We start from the raw sequence: 12,180 nt of genomic DNA, 5'->3' as shown, positions 1-12,180 counted from the left end.
TTGCCGTCTGTGCAGAGGTCCCTCCGTCTGTGTCTGTCCCTGTGTCTCCCTGGGTATCCGTGTGTCCGTGTAGGTGAGCCGGCCTGTCTGTGTCTCTCGGTCAGGGCCTGGTGCGGGTGGGTGGTCAGGGGAAGCGCGGTGGAGGTAGGGCCACGGGGCGGGGCTGCCGCTTCTGGGCTGGTGTGTGGCGTCGCAGGTCGCCCGTGTGTCCTGGTGGCCTCGGGTGGGCTGGGAGCGAGGTGGGGTGGAGAGGAGGGGAGAGCCGAGCCGAGCCGAGCCCAGCTGAGCAGAGCTGTCTGGAGGAGAGCAGAAGAGAGCAGAGGAGAGGAGAGGAGGGAAGGCCAGGTGGCCGGCTGGGCCTGGCCTAGGGCGCTGGGTGGGCGCTGGTGGTGTGGGGGTGGCGGGGGCGGAGCACACCGAGCGCGGGGCGGGGGCGGGGGCGGGGGCGGGGGGTGTGGGGGGAGTGGTGGTGGGGGCCGAGAACGCACCCCGGTTGCGGCCTGGGGAGGCACGCGGTGGCGGCGCGGCTGGGGAGCCCCGGGATGGGAGAGTGCCCCGACAGACTTTGGCGTTGGGCCCCCCCCCCCCCCCGCCCCCTGGGCGGGCTGGCGGGCGGGTGGGCGGGGAGGCGGGCGCCAGGCCCAGGGCAGGCTGAGTGGGGAGCCCTGGCTAACGCCGGGGCCCGGGAAGCGCGCAGCAGGCTCTTGGGGCGGCCAGCTGAAGGGGCAGGCGTCTACGGCCATACCACCCTGAACGCGCCCGATCTCGTCTGATCTCGGAAGCTAAGCAGGGTCGGGCCTGGTTAGTACTTGGATGGGAGACCGCCTGGGAATACCGGGTGCTGTAGGCTTTTTTTTTTTCGCCCCCAAACGCTTGTCTTTGGCCTTCCTCTTTTCTCTCCCACTTGGGCCCCCCTGCCTCTGCCTTGGCCGCCACCGCTCGGCGCCCTGGCCAACGCGGCGGCCTCCCAACAGTCCCTGAACGCCTCAGCCCCTGAGCCCGGTCCCCTCACGCCCCTGACCCCCTGACCCCTGGCCACCCCAGACCCAGCATCGCGGGCCCCTGGCCCCAAAAAGGGCGGCCCGCTGCACGGGCGGCCGGCCACAAGCCAGCGTTTCCGCCTGCACGACACGAGGCCCACCCGCGCCTCAGCCGGCCTTGGGGGGCTGCTGGCAGGGCGGGGCAGTCTTGGAAGGGGGCTTTGGGGCCAGAGGCAGGGAAAGGGGGACCGGGGTGAGGACCACGGCCATGGACGCGGGGAGGGGCGTGGGGGCCGCCGGGCTGTGGGAGGAGGGCGGGGAGGCGGGGGGGCGGGGGGGGGGCTGGCCCGAGGGTGTGGGGGGCAGGAGGCAGGAGCAGGCCTCGACCCCGGGCCTGGGCCACCTCTCCGCGGGCCTGTGCTCATGAGGCCCTGGGCCCTGGATCCCCTAGCGAGGCCCTCGGGCTGCCCCCAGCCCCCAGGCCCACCGGCAGCCGACCAACCCCCACACCCCTCCCGGCGCCCCCGCGACCTGGGCCCCCCCACCCCCCGCCCCTTCTCTCCACGGGGCCTGGGCTCCGCTCCGGCCGGAAGGGCATTCATTCCCTTCCCTCTCCCCGACCAGCTCCCCTTGGCCCCTTGGGCCCCGCGCCCGGGCTCAGGTGCCCGGGACGCGAGATGGCCGACCGCCCTGGGCTTCCGGAGCCGTGGGCACCCGGCTCCACGCTGCGTCTCCCAGGCACAGCGAAGGCAACCGCGAGGCTGTCTCGCTCAGCAAGACCGGGGGCGCCCCACACCGGGCCAAGAGAGGCCCCGGCCCCCCGCCTCACCCCTCACCAGAGGACTAGTCCAGAGGAAGAAACCCTGGCAGGCCCCCAGGCCAGACGGGGTGCTGGGCAGGAATGGGAGCGGAAAGGGACTGCAGACACCAAAGGCCGGCCCAAGCAAGCCGGCCCTCCCTCCCGGGGCAGGTGGCAGGCCACCGCAGCCTCCTGGGTGTGTGGTGTCTTGTCCGAGTGTGTGTGCGTGTGTGTGTGTGTTTGTGTGTGTGTTTCTGTGCGCGTGAGTGGGTGTGTGAGCGTTGCGTGCACCCGTGTCTCCGACCGGGTCCCTGTGCGCATGCGGGTCAGGGTCACCGCGTCTGGCCTGGGGGCTGGGGTTGGGGGTGGAGGGTCTGAGGGGGGTCTGCGGGTTAGAGAGTCTGTCTCTGGGGCTCTGCGTTCTTGCCGTCTGTGCAGAGGTCCCTCCGTCTGTGTCTGTCCCTGTGTCTCCCTGGGTATCCGTGTGTCCGTGTAGGTGAGCCGGCCTTTCTGTGTCTCTCGGTCAGGGCCTGGTGCGGGTGGGTGGTCAGGGGAAGCGCGGTGGAGGTAGGGCCACGGGGCGGGGCTGCCGCTTCTGGGCTGGTGTGTGGCGTCGCAGGTCGCCCGTGTGTCCTGGTGGCCTCGGGTGGGCTGGGAGCGAGGTGGGGTGGAGAGGAGGGGAGAGCCGAGCCGAGCCGAGCCCAGCTGAGCAGAGCTGTCTGGAGGAGAGCAGAAGAGAGCAGAGGAGAGGAGAGGAGGGAAGGCCAGGTGGCCGGCTGGGCCTGGCCTAGGGCGCTGGGTGGGCGCTGGTGGTGTGGGGGTGGCGGGGGCGGAGCACACCGAGCGCGGGGCGGGGGCGGGGGCGGGGGCGGGGGGTGTGGGGGGAGTGGTGGTGGGGGCCGAGAACGCACCCCGGTTGCGGCCTGGGGAGGCACGCGGTGGCGGCGCGGCTGGGGAGCCCCGGGATGGGAGAGTGCCCCGACAGACTTTGGCGTTGGGCCCCCCCCCCCCGCCCCCCGGGCGGGCTGGCGGGCGGGTGGGCGGGGAGGCGGGCGCCAGGCCCAGGGCAGGCTGAGTGGGGAGCCCTGGCTAACGCCGGGGCCCGGGAAGCGCGCAGCAGGCTCTTGGGGCGGCCAGCTGAAGCGGCAGGCGTCTACGGCCATACCACCCTGAACGCGCCCGATCTCGTCTGATCTCGGAAGCTAAGCAGGGTCGGGCCTGGTTAGTACTTGGATGGGAGACCGCCTGGGAATACCGGGTGCTGTAGGCTTTTTTTTTTTCGCCCCCAAACGCTTGTCTTTGGCCTTCCTCTTTTCTCTCCCACTTGGGCCCCCCTGCCTCTGCCTTGGCCGCCACCGATGGGCGCCCTGGCCAACGCGGCGGCCTCCCAACAGTCCCTGAACGCCTCAGCCCCTGAGCCCGGTCCCCTCACGCCCCTGACCCCCTGACCCCTGGCCACCCCAGACCCAGCATCGCGGGCCCCTGGCCCCAAAAAGGGCGGCCCGCTGCACGGGCGGCCGGCCACAAGCCAGCGTTTCCGCCTGCACGACACGAGGCCCACCCGCGCCTCAGCCGGCCTTGGGGGGCTGCTGGCAGGGCGGGGCAGTCTTGGAAGGGGGCTTTGGGGCCAGAGGCAGGGAAAGGGGGACCGGGGTGAGGACCACGGCCATGGACGCGGGGAGGGGCGTGGGGGCCGCCGGGCTGTGGGAGGAGGGCGGGGAGGCGGGGGGGCGGGGGGGGGCTGGCCCGAGGGTGTGGGGGGCAGGAGGCAGGAGCAGGCCTCGACCCCGGGCCTGGGCCACCTCTCCCCGGGCCTGTGCTCCCGAGGCCCTGGGCCCTGGATCCCCTAGCGAGGCCCTCGGTCTGCCCCCAGCCCCCAGGCCCACCGGCAGCCGACCAACCCCCACACCCCTCCCGGCGCCCCCGCGACCTGGGCCCCCCCCCCCCACCCCTTCTCTCCACGGGGCCTGGGCTCCGCTCCGGCCGGAAGGGCATTCATTCCCTTCCCTCTCCCCGACCAGCTCCCCTTGGCCCCTTGGGCCCCGCGCCCGGGCTCAGGTGCCCGGGACGCGAGATGGCCGACCGCCCTGGGCTTCCGGAGCCGTGGGCACCCGGCTCCACGCTGCGTCTCCCAGGCACAGCGAAGGCAACCGCGAGGCTGTCTCGCTCAGCAAGACCGGGGGCGCCCCACACCGGGCCAAGAGAGGCCCCGGCCCCCCGCCTCACCCCTCACCAGAGGACTAGTCCAGAGGAAGAAACCCTGGCAGGCCCCCAGGCCAGACGGGGTGCTGGGCAGGAATGGGAGCCGAACGGGACTGCAGACACCAAAGCCCGGCCCAAGCAAGCCGGCCCTCCCTCCCGGGGCAGGTGGCAGGCCACCGCAGCCTCCTGGGTGTGTGGTGTCTTGTCCGAGTGTGTGTGCCTGTGTGTGTGTGTTTGTGTGTGTGTTTCTGTGCGCGTGAGTGGGTGTGTGAGCGTTGCGTGCACCCGTGTCTCCGACCGGGTCCCTGTGCGCATGCGGGTCAGGGTCACCGCGTCTGGCCTGGGGGCTGGGGTTGGGGGTGGAGGGTCTGAGGGGGGTCTGCGGGTTAGAGAGTCTGTCTCTGGGGCTCTGCGTTCTTGCCGTCTGTGCAGAGGTCCCTCCGTCTGTGTCTGTCCCTGTGTCTCCCTGGGAATCCGTGTGTCCGTGTAGGTGAGCCGGCCTGTCTGTGTCTCTCGGTCAGGGCCTGGTGCGGGTGGGTGGTCAGGGGAAGCGCGGTGGAGGTAGGGCCACGGGGCGGGGCTGCCGCTTCTGGGCTGGTGTGTGGCGTCGCCCGTCGCCCCTGTGTCCTCGTGGCCTCGGGTGGGCTGGGAGCGAGGTGGGGTGGAGAGGAGGGGAGAGCCGAGCCGAGCCGAGCCCAGCTGAGCAGAGCTGTCTGGAGGAGAGCAGAAGAGAGCAGAGGAGAGGAGAGGAGGGAAGGCCAGGTGGCCGGCTGGGCCTGGCCTAGGGCGCTGGGTGGGCGCTGGTGGTGTGGGGGTGGCGGGGGCGGAGCACACCGAGCGCGGGGCGGGGGCGGGGGCGGGGGGTGTGGGGGGAGTGGTGGTGGGGGCCGAGAACGCACCCCGGTTGCGGCCTGGGGAGGCACGCGGTGGCGGCGCGGCTGGGGAGCCCCGGGATGGGAGAGTGCCCCGACAGACTTTGGCGTTGGGCCCCCCCCCCCCGCCCCCCGGGCGGGCTGGCGGGCGGGTGGGCGGGGAGGCGGGCGCCAGGCCCAGGGCAGGCTGAGTGGGGAGCCGTGGCTAACGCCGGGGCCCGGGAAGCGCGCAGCAGGCTCTTGGGGCGGCCAGCTGAAGGGGCAGGAGTCTACGGCCATACCACCCTGAACGCGCCCGATCTCGTCTGATCTCGGAAGCTAAGCAGGGTCGGGCCTGGTTAGTACTTGGATGGGAGACCGCCTGGGAATACCGGGTGCTGTAGGCTTTTTTTTTCGCCCCCAAACGCTTGTCTTTGGCCTTCCTCTTTTCTCTCCCACTTAGGCCCCCCTGCCTCTGCCTTGGCCGCCACCGCTGGGCGCCCTGGCCAACGCGGCGGCCTCCCAACAGTCCCTGAATGCCTCAGCCCCTGAGCCCGGTCCCCTCACGCCCCTGACCCCCTGACCCCTGGCCACCCCAGACCCAGCATCGCGGGCCCCTGGCCCCAAAACGGGCGGCCCGCTGCACGGGCGGCCGGCCACAAGCCAGCGTTTCCGCCTGCACGACACGAGGCCCACCCGCGCCTCAGCCGGCCTTGGGGGGCTGCTGGCAGGGCGGGGCAGTCTTGGAAGGGGGCTTTGGGGCCAGAGGCAGGGAAAGGGGGACCGGGTTGAGGACCACGGCCATGGACGCGGGGAGGGGCGTGGGGGCCGCCGGGCTGTGGGAGGAGGGCGGGGAGGCGGGGGGGCGGGGGGGGGGCTGGCCCGAGGGTGTGGGGGGCAGGAGGCAGGAGCAGGCCTCGACCCCGGGCCTGGGCCACCTCTCCGCGGGCCTGTGCTCATGAGGCCCTGGGCCCTGGATCCCCTAGCGAGGCCCTCGGGCTGCCCCCAGCCCCCAGGCCCACCGGCAGCCGACCAACCCCCACACCCCTCCCGGCGCCCCCGCGACCTGGGCCCCCCCACCCCCCGCCCCTTCTCTCCACGGGGCCTGGGCTCCGCTCCGGCCGGAAGGGCATTCATTCCCTTCCCTCTCCCCGACCAGCTCCCCTTGGCCCCTTGGGCCCCGCGCCCGGGCTCAGGTGCCCGGGACGCGAGATGGCCGACCGCCCTGGGCTTCCGGAGCCGTGGGCACCCGGCTCCACGCTGCGTCTCCCAGGCACAGCGAAGGCAACCGCGAGGCTGTCTCGCTCAGCAAGACCGGGGGCGCCCCACACCGGGCCAAGAGAGGCCCCGGCCCCCCGCCTCACCCCTCACCAGAGGACTAGTCCAGAGGAAGAAACCCTGGCAGGCCCCCAGGCCAGACGGGGTGCTGGGCAGGAATGGGAGCGGAAAGGGACTGCAGACACCAAAGGCCGGCCCAAGCAAGCCGGCCCTCCCTCCCGGGGCAGGTGGCAGGCCACCGCAGCCTCCTGGGTGTGTGGTGTCTTGTCCGAGTGTGTGTGCGTGTGTGTGTGTGTTTGTGTGTGTGTTTCTGTGCGCGTGAGTGGGTGTGTGAGCGTTGCGTGCACCCGTGTCTCCGACCGGGTCCCTGTGCGCATGCGGGTCAGGGTCACCGCGTCTGGCCTGGGGGCTGGGGTTGGGGGTGGAGGGTCTGAGGGGGGTCTGCGGGTTAGAGAGTCTGTCTCTGGGGCTCTGCGTTCTTGCCGTCTGTGCAGAGGTCCCTCCGTCTGTGTCTGTCCCTGTGTCTCCCTGGGTATCCGTGTGTCCGTGTAGGTGAGCCGGCCTGTGTGTGTCTCTCGGTCAGGGCCTGGTGCGGGTGGGTGGTCAGGGGAAGCGCGGTGGAGGTAGGGCCACGGGGCGGGGCTGCCGCTTCTGGGCTGGTGTGTGGCGTCGCCCGTCGCCCGTGTGTCCTCGTGGCCTCGGGTGGGCTGGGAGCGAGGTGGGGTGGAGAGGAGGGGAGAGCGGAGCCGAGCCGAGCCCAGCTGAGCAGAGCTGTCTGGAGGAGAGCAGAAGAGAGCAGAGGAGAGGAGAGGAGGGAAGGCCAGGTGGCTGGCTGGGCCTGGCCTAGGGCGCTGGGTGGGCGCTGGTGGTGTGGGGGTGGCGGGGGCGGAGCACACCGAGCGCGGGGCGGGGGCGGGGGCGGGGGCGGGGGCTGGGGGTGTGGGGGGAGTGGTGGGGGGGGCCGAGGACGCACCCCGGTTGCGGCCTGGGGAGGCACGCGGTGGCGGCGCGGCTGGGGAGCCCCGGGATGGGAGAGTGCCCCGACAGACTTTGGCGTTGGGCCCCCCCCCCCCCCGCCCCCCGGGCGGGCTGGCGGGCTGGTGGGCGGGGAGGCGGGCGCCAGGCCCAGTGCAGGCTGAGTGGGGAGCCCTGGCTAACGCCGGGGCCCGGGAAGCGCGCAGCAGGCTCTTGGGGCGGCCAGCTGAAGCGGCAGGCGTCTATGGCCATACCACCCTGAACGCGCCCGATCTCGTCTGATCTCGGAAGCTAAGCAGGGTCGGGCCTGGTTAGTACTTGGATGGGAGACCGCCTGGGAATACCGGGTGCTGTAGGCTTTTTTTTTTTCGCCCCCAAACGCTTGTCTTTGGCCTTCCTCTTTTCTCTCCCACTTGGGCCCCCCTGCCTCTGCCTTGGCCGCCACCGATGGGCGCCCTGGCCAACGCGGCGGCCTCCCAACAGTCCCTGAACGCCTCAGCCCCTGAGCCCGGTCCCCTCACGCCCCTGACCCCCTGACCCCTGGCCACCCCAGACCCAGCATCGCGGGCCCCTGGCCCCAAAAAGGGCGGCCCGCTGCACGGGCGGCCGGCCACAAGCCAGCGTTTCCGCCTGCACGACACGAGGCCCACCCGCGCCTCAGCCGGCCTTGGGGGGCTGCTGGCAGGGCGGGGCAGTCTTGGAAGGGGGCTTTGGGGCCAGAGGCAGGGAAAGGGGGACCGGGGTGAGGACCACGGCCATGGACGCGGGGAGGGGCGTGGGGGCCGCCGGGCTGTGGGAGGAGGGCGGGGAGGCGGGGGGGCGGGGGGGGGCTGGCCCGAGGGTGTGGGGGGCAGGAGGCAGGAGCAGGCCTCGACCCCGGGCCTGGGCCACCTCTCCCCGGGCCTGTGCTCCCGAGGCCCTGGGCCCTGGATCCCCTAGCGAGGCCCTCGGTCTGCCCCCAGCCCCCAGGCCCACCGGCAGCCGACCAACCCCCACACCCCTCCCGGCGCCCCCGCGACCTGGGCCCCCCCCCCCACCCCTTCTCTCCACGGGGCCTGGGCTCCGCTCCGGCCGGAAGGGCATTCATTCCCTTCCCTCTCCCCGACCAGCTCCCCTTGGCCCCTTGGGCCCCGCGCCCGGGCTCAGGTGCCCGGGACGCGAGATGGCCGACCGCCCTGGGCTTCCGGAGCCGTGGGCACCCGGCTCCACGCTGCGTCTCCCAGGCACAGCGAAGGCAACCGCGAGGCTGTCTCGCTCAGCAAGACCGGGGGCGCCCCACACCGGGCCAAGAGAGGCCCCGGCCCCCCGCCTCACCCCTCACCAGAGGACTAGTCCAGAGGAAGAAACCCTGGCAGGCCCCCAGGCCAGACGGGGTGCTGGGCAGGAATGGGAGCCGAACGGGACTGCAGACACCAAAGCCCGGCCCAAGCAAGCCGGCCCTCCCTCCCGGGGCAGGTGGCAGGCCACCGCAGCCTCCTGGGTGTGTGGTGTCTTGTCCGAGTGTGTGTGCCTGTGTGTGTGTGTTTGTGTGTGTGTTTCTGTGCGCGTGAGTGGGTGTGTGAGCGTTGCGTGCACCCGTGTCTCCGACCGGGTCCCTGTGCGCATGCGGGTCAGGGTCACCGCGTCTGGCCTGGGGGCTGGGGTTGGGGGTGGAGGGTCTGAGGGGGGTCTGCGGGTTAGAGAGTCTGTCTCTGGGGCTCTGCGTTCTTGCCGTCTGTGCAGAGGTCCCTCCGTCTGTGTCTGTCCCTGTGTCTCCCTGGGAATCCGTGTGTCCGTGTAGGTGAGCCGGCCTGTCTGTGTCTCTCGGTCAGGGCCTGGTGCGGGTGGGTGGTCAGGGGAAGCGCGGTGGAGGTAGGGCCACGGGGCGGGGCTGCCGCTTCTGGGCTGGTGTGTGGCGTCGCCCGTCGCCCCTGTGTCCTCGTGGCCTCGGGTGGGCTGGGAGCGAGGTGGGGTGGAGAGGAGGGGAGAGCCGAGCCGAGCCGAGCCCAGCTGAGCAGAGCTGTCTGGAGGAGAGCAGAAGAGAGCAGAGGAGAGGAGAGGAGGGAAGGCCAGGTGGCCGGCTGGGCCTGGCCTAGGGCGCTGGGTGGGCGCTGGTGGTGTGGGGGTGGCGGGGGCGGAGCACACCGAGCGCGGGGCGGGGGCGGGGGCGGGGGGTGTGGGGGGAGTGGTGGTGGGGGCCGAGAACGCACCCCGGTTGCGGCCTGGGGAGGCACGCGGTGGCGGCGCGGCTGGGGAGCCCCGGGATGGGAGAGTGCCCCGACAGACTTTGGCGTTGGGCCCCCCCCCCCGCCCCCCGGGCGGGCTGGCGGGCGGGTGGGCGGGGAGGCGGGCGCCAGGCCCAGGGCAGGCTGAGTGGGGAGCCGTGGCTAACGCCGGGGCCCGGGAAGCGCGCAGCAGGCTCTTGGGGCGGCCAGCTGAAGGGGCAGGAGTCTACGGCCATACCACCCTGAACGCGCCCGATCTCGTCTGATCTCGGAAGCTAAGCAGGGTCGGGCCTGGTTAGTACTTGGATGGGAGACCGCCTGGGAATACCGGGTGCTGTAGGCTTTTTTTTTCGCCCCCAAACGCTTGTCTTTGGCCTTCCTCTTTTCTCTCCCACTTAGGCCCCCCTGCCTCTGCCTTGGCCGCCACCGCTGGGCGCCCTGGCCAACGCGGCGGCCTCCCAACAGTCCCTGAATGCCTCAGCCCCTGAGCCCGGTCCCCTCACGCCCCTGACCCCCTGACCCCTGGCCACCCCAGACCCAGCATCGCGGGCCCCTGGCCCCAAAACGGGCGGCCCGCTGCACGGGCGGCCGGCCACAAGCCAGCGTTTCCGCCTGCACGACACGAGGCCCACCCGCGCCTCAGCCGGCCTTGGGGGGCTGCTGGCAGGGCGGGGCAGTCTTGGAAGGGGGCTTTGGGGCCAGAGGCAGGGAAAGGGGGACCGGGTTGAGGACCACGGCCATGGACGCGGGGAGGGGCGTGGGGGCCGCCGGGCTGTGGGAGGAGGGCGGGGAGGCGGGGGGGCGGGGGGGGGGCTGGCCCGAGGGTGTGGGGGGCAGGAGGCAGGAGCAGGCCTCGACCCCGGGCCTGGGCCACCTCTCCGCGGGCCTGTGCTCATGAGGCCCTGGGCCCTGGATCCCCTAGCGAGGCCCTCGGGCTGCCCCCAGCCCCCAGGCCCACCGGCAGCCGACCAACCCCCACACCCCTCCCGGCGCCCCCGCGACCTGGGCCCCCCCACCCCCCGCCCCTTCTCTCCACGGGGCCTGGGCTCCGCTCCGGCCGGAAGGGCATTCATTCCCTTCCCTCTCCCCGACCAGCTCCCCTTGGCCCCTTGGGCCCCGCGCCCGGGCTCAGGTGCCCGGGACGCGAGATGGCCGACCGCCCTGGGCTTCCGGAGCCGTGGGCACCCGGCTCCACGCTGCGTCTCCCAGGCACAGCGAAGGCAACCGCGAGGCTGTCTCGCTCAGCAAGACCGGGGGCGCCCCACACCGGGCCAAGAGAGGCCCCGGCCCCCCGCCTCACCCCTCACCAGAGGACTAGTCCAGAGGAAGAAACCCTGGCAGGCCCCCAGGCCAGACGGGGTGCTGGGCAGGAATGGGAGCGGAAAGGGACTGCAGACACCAAAGGCCGGCCCAAGCAAGCCGGCCCTCCCTCCCGGGGCAGGTGGCAGGCCACCGCAGCCTCCTGGGTGTGTGGTGTCTTGTCCGAGTGTGTGTGCGTGTGTGTGTGTGTTTGTGTGTGTGTTTCTGTGCGCGTGAGTGGGTGTGTGAGCGTTGCGTGCACCCGTGTCTCCGACCGGGTCCCTGTGCGCATGCGGGTCAGGGTCACCGCGTCTGGCCTGGGGGCTGGGGTTGGGGGTGGAGGGTCTGAGGGGGGTCTGCGGGTTAGAGAGTCTGTCTCTGGGGCTCTGCGTTCTTGCCGTCTGTGCAGAGGTCCCTCCGTCTGTGTCTGTCCCTGTGTCTCCCTGGGTATCCGTGTGTCCGTGTAGGTGAGCCGGCCTGTGTGTGTCTCTCGGTCAGGGCCTGGTGCGGGTGGGTGGTCAGGGGAAGCGCGGTGGAGGTAGGGCCACGGGGCGGGGCTGCCGCTTCTGGGCTGGTGTGTGGCGTCGCCCGTCGCCCGTGTGTCCTCGTGGCCTCGGGTGGGCTGGGAGCGAGGTGGGGTGGAGAGGAGGGGAGAGCGGAGCCGAGCCGAGCCCAGCTGAGCAGAGCTGTCTGGAGGAGAGCAGAAGAGAGCAGAGGAGAGGAGAGGAGGGAAGGCCAGGTGGCTGGCTGGGCCTGGCCTAGGGCGCTGGGTGGGCGCTGGTGGTGTGGGGGTGGCGGGGGCGGAGCACACCGAGCGCGGGGCGGGGGCGGGGGCGGGGGCGGGGGCTGGGGGTGTGGGGGGAGTGGTGGGGGGGGCCGAGGACGCACCCCGGTTGCGGCCTGGGGAGGCACGCGGTGGCGGCGCGGCTGGGGAGCCCCGGGATGGGAGAGTGCCCCGACAGACTTTGGCGTTGGGCCCCCCCCCCCCCCGCCCCCCGGGCGGGCTGGCGGGCTGGTGGGCGGGGAGGCGGGCGCCAGGCCCAGTGCAGGCTGAGTGGGGAGCCCTGGCTAACGCCGGGGCCCGGGAAGCGCGCAGCAGGCTCTTGGGGCGGCCAGCTGAAGCGGCAGGCGTCTATGGCCATACCACCCTGAACGCGCCCGATCTCGTCTGATCTCGGAAGCTAAGCAGGGTCGGGCCTGGTTAGTACTTGGATGGGAGACCGCCTGGGAATACCGGGTGCTGTAGGCTTTTTTTTTCGCCCCCAAACGCTTGTCTTTGGCCTTCCTCTTTTCTCTCCCACTTGGGCCCCCCTGCCTCTGCCCTGGCCGCCACCGCTGGGCGCCCTGGCCAACGCGGCGGCCTCCCAACAGTCCCTGAACGCCTCAGCCCCTGAGCCCGGTCCCCTCACGGCCCTGACCCCCTGACCCCTGGCCATCCCAGACCCAGCATCGCGGGCCCCTGGCCCCAAAAAGGGCGGCCCGCTGCACGGGCGGCCGGCCACAAGCCAGCGTTTCCGCCTGCACGACACGAGGCCCACCCGCGCCTCAGCCGGCCTTGGGGGGCTGCTGGCAGGGCGGGGCAGTCTTGGAAG

At 72.6% G+C, this 12,180-nt stretch overlaps 6 non-coding genes across 6 annotated transcripts; all 6 read left to right on the top strand.

The window, feature by feature from the left end:
* The first annotated feature begins 731 nt into the window (after positions 1–731).
* LOC131830834 (5S ribosomal RNA) lies at positions 732–850 on the top strand. The gene has a single exon (XR_009353410.1). It is a non-coding gene; the product is annotated as a 5S ribosomal RNA (ribosomal RNA).
* Positions 851–2,930: 2,080 nt separating this feature from the next.
* Positions 2,931–3,049, top strand: LOC131830833 (5S ribosomal RNA). The gene has a single exon (XR_009353409.1). It is a non-coding gene; the product is annotated as a 5S ribosomal RNA (ribosomal RNA).
* Positions 3,050–5,120: 2,071 nt separating this feature from the next.
* On the top strand, positions 5,121–5,239 carry LOC131830831 (5S ribosomal RNA). Its single transcript, XR_009353407.1, has one exon. It is a non-coding gene; the product is annotated as a 5S ribosomal RNA (ribosomal RNA).
* A 2,086-nt stretch (positions 5,240–7,325) lies between these two features.
* Positions 7,326–7,444, top strand: LOC131831063 (5S ribosomal RNA). The gene has a single exon (XR_009353576.1). It is a non-coding gene; the product is annotated as a 5S ribosomal RNA (ribosomal RNA).
* A 2,069-nt stretch (positions 7,445–9,513) lies between these two features.
* LOC131830830 (5S ribosomal RNA) lies at positions 9,514–9,632 on the top strand. The gene has a single exon (XR_009353406.1). It is a non-coding gene; the product is annotated as a 5S ribosomal RNA (ribosomal RNA).
* Positions 9,633–11,718: 2,086 nt separating this feature from the next.
* On the top strand, positions 11,719–11,837 carry LOC131831061 (5S ribosomal RNA). Its single transcript, XR_009353574.1, has one exon. It is a non-coding gene; the product is annotated as a 5S ribosomal RNA (ribosomal RNA).
* Positions 11,838–12,180: the final 343 nt, after the last annotated feature.

Source organism: Mustela lutreola, chromosome 4, assembly GCF_030435805.1.
Source record: "Mustela lutreola isolate mMusLut2 chromosome 4, mMusLut2.pri, whole genome shotgun sequence".
NCBI classification, from domain to species: domain Eukaryota; kingdom Metazoa; phylum Chordata; class Mammalia; order Carnivora; family Mustelidae; genus Mustela; species Mustela lutreola.
This window is presented reverse-complemented; position numbering and strand designations above follow the sequence as displayed.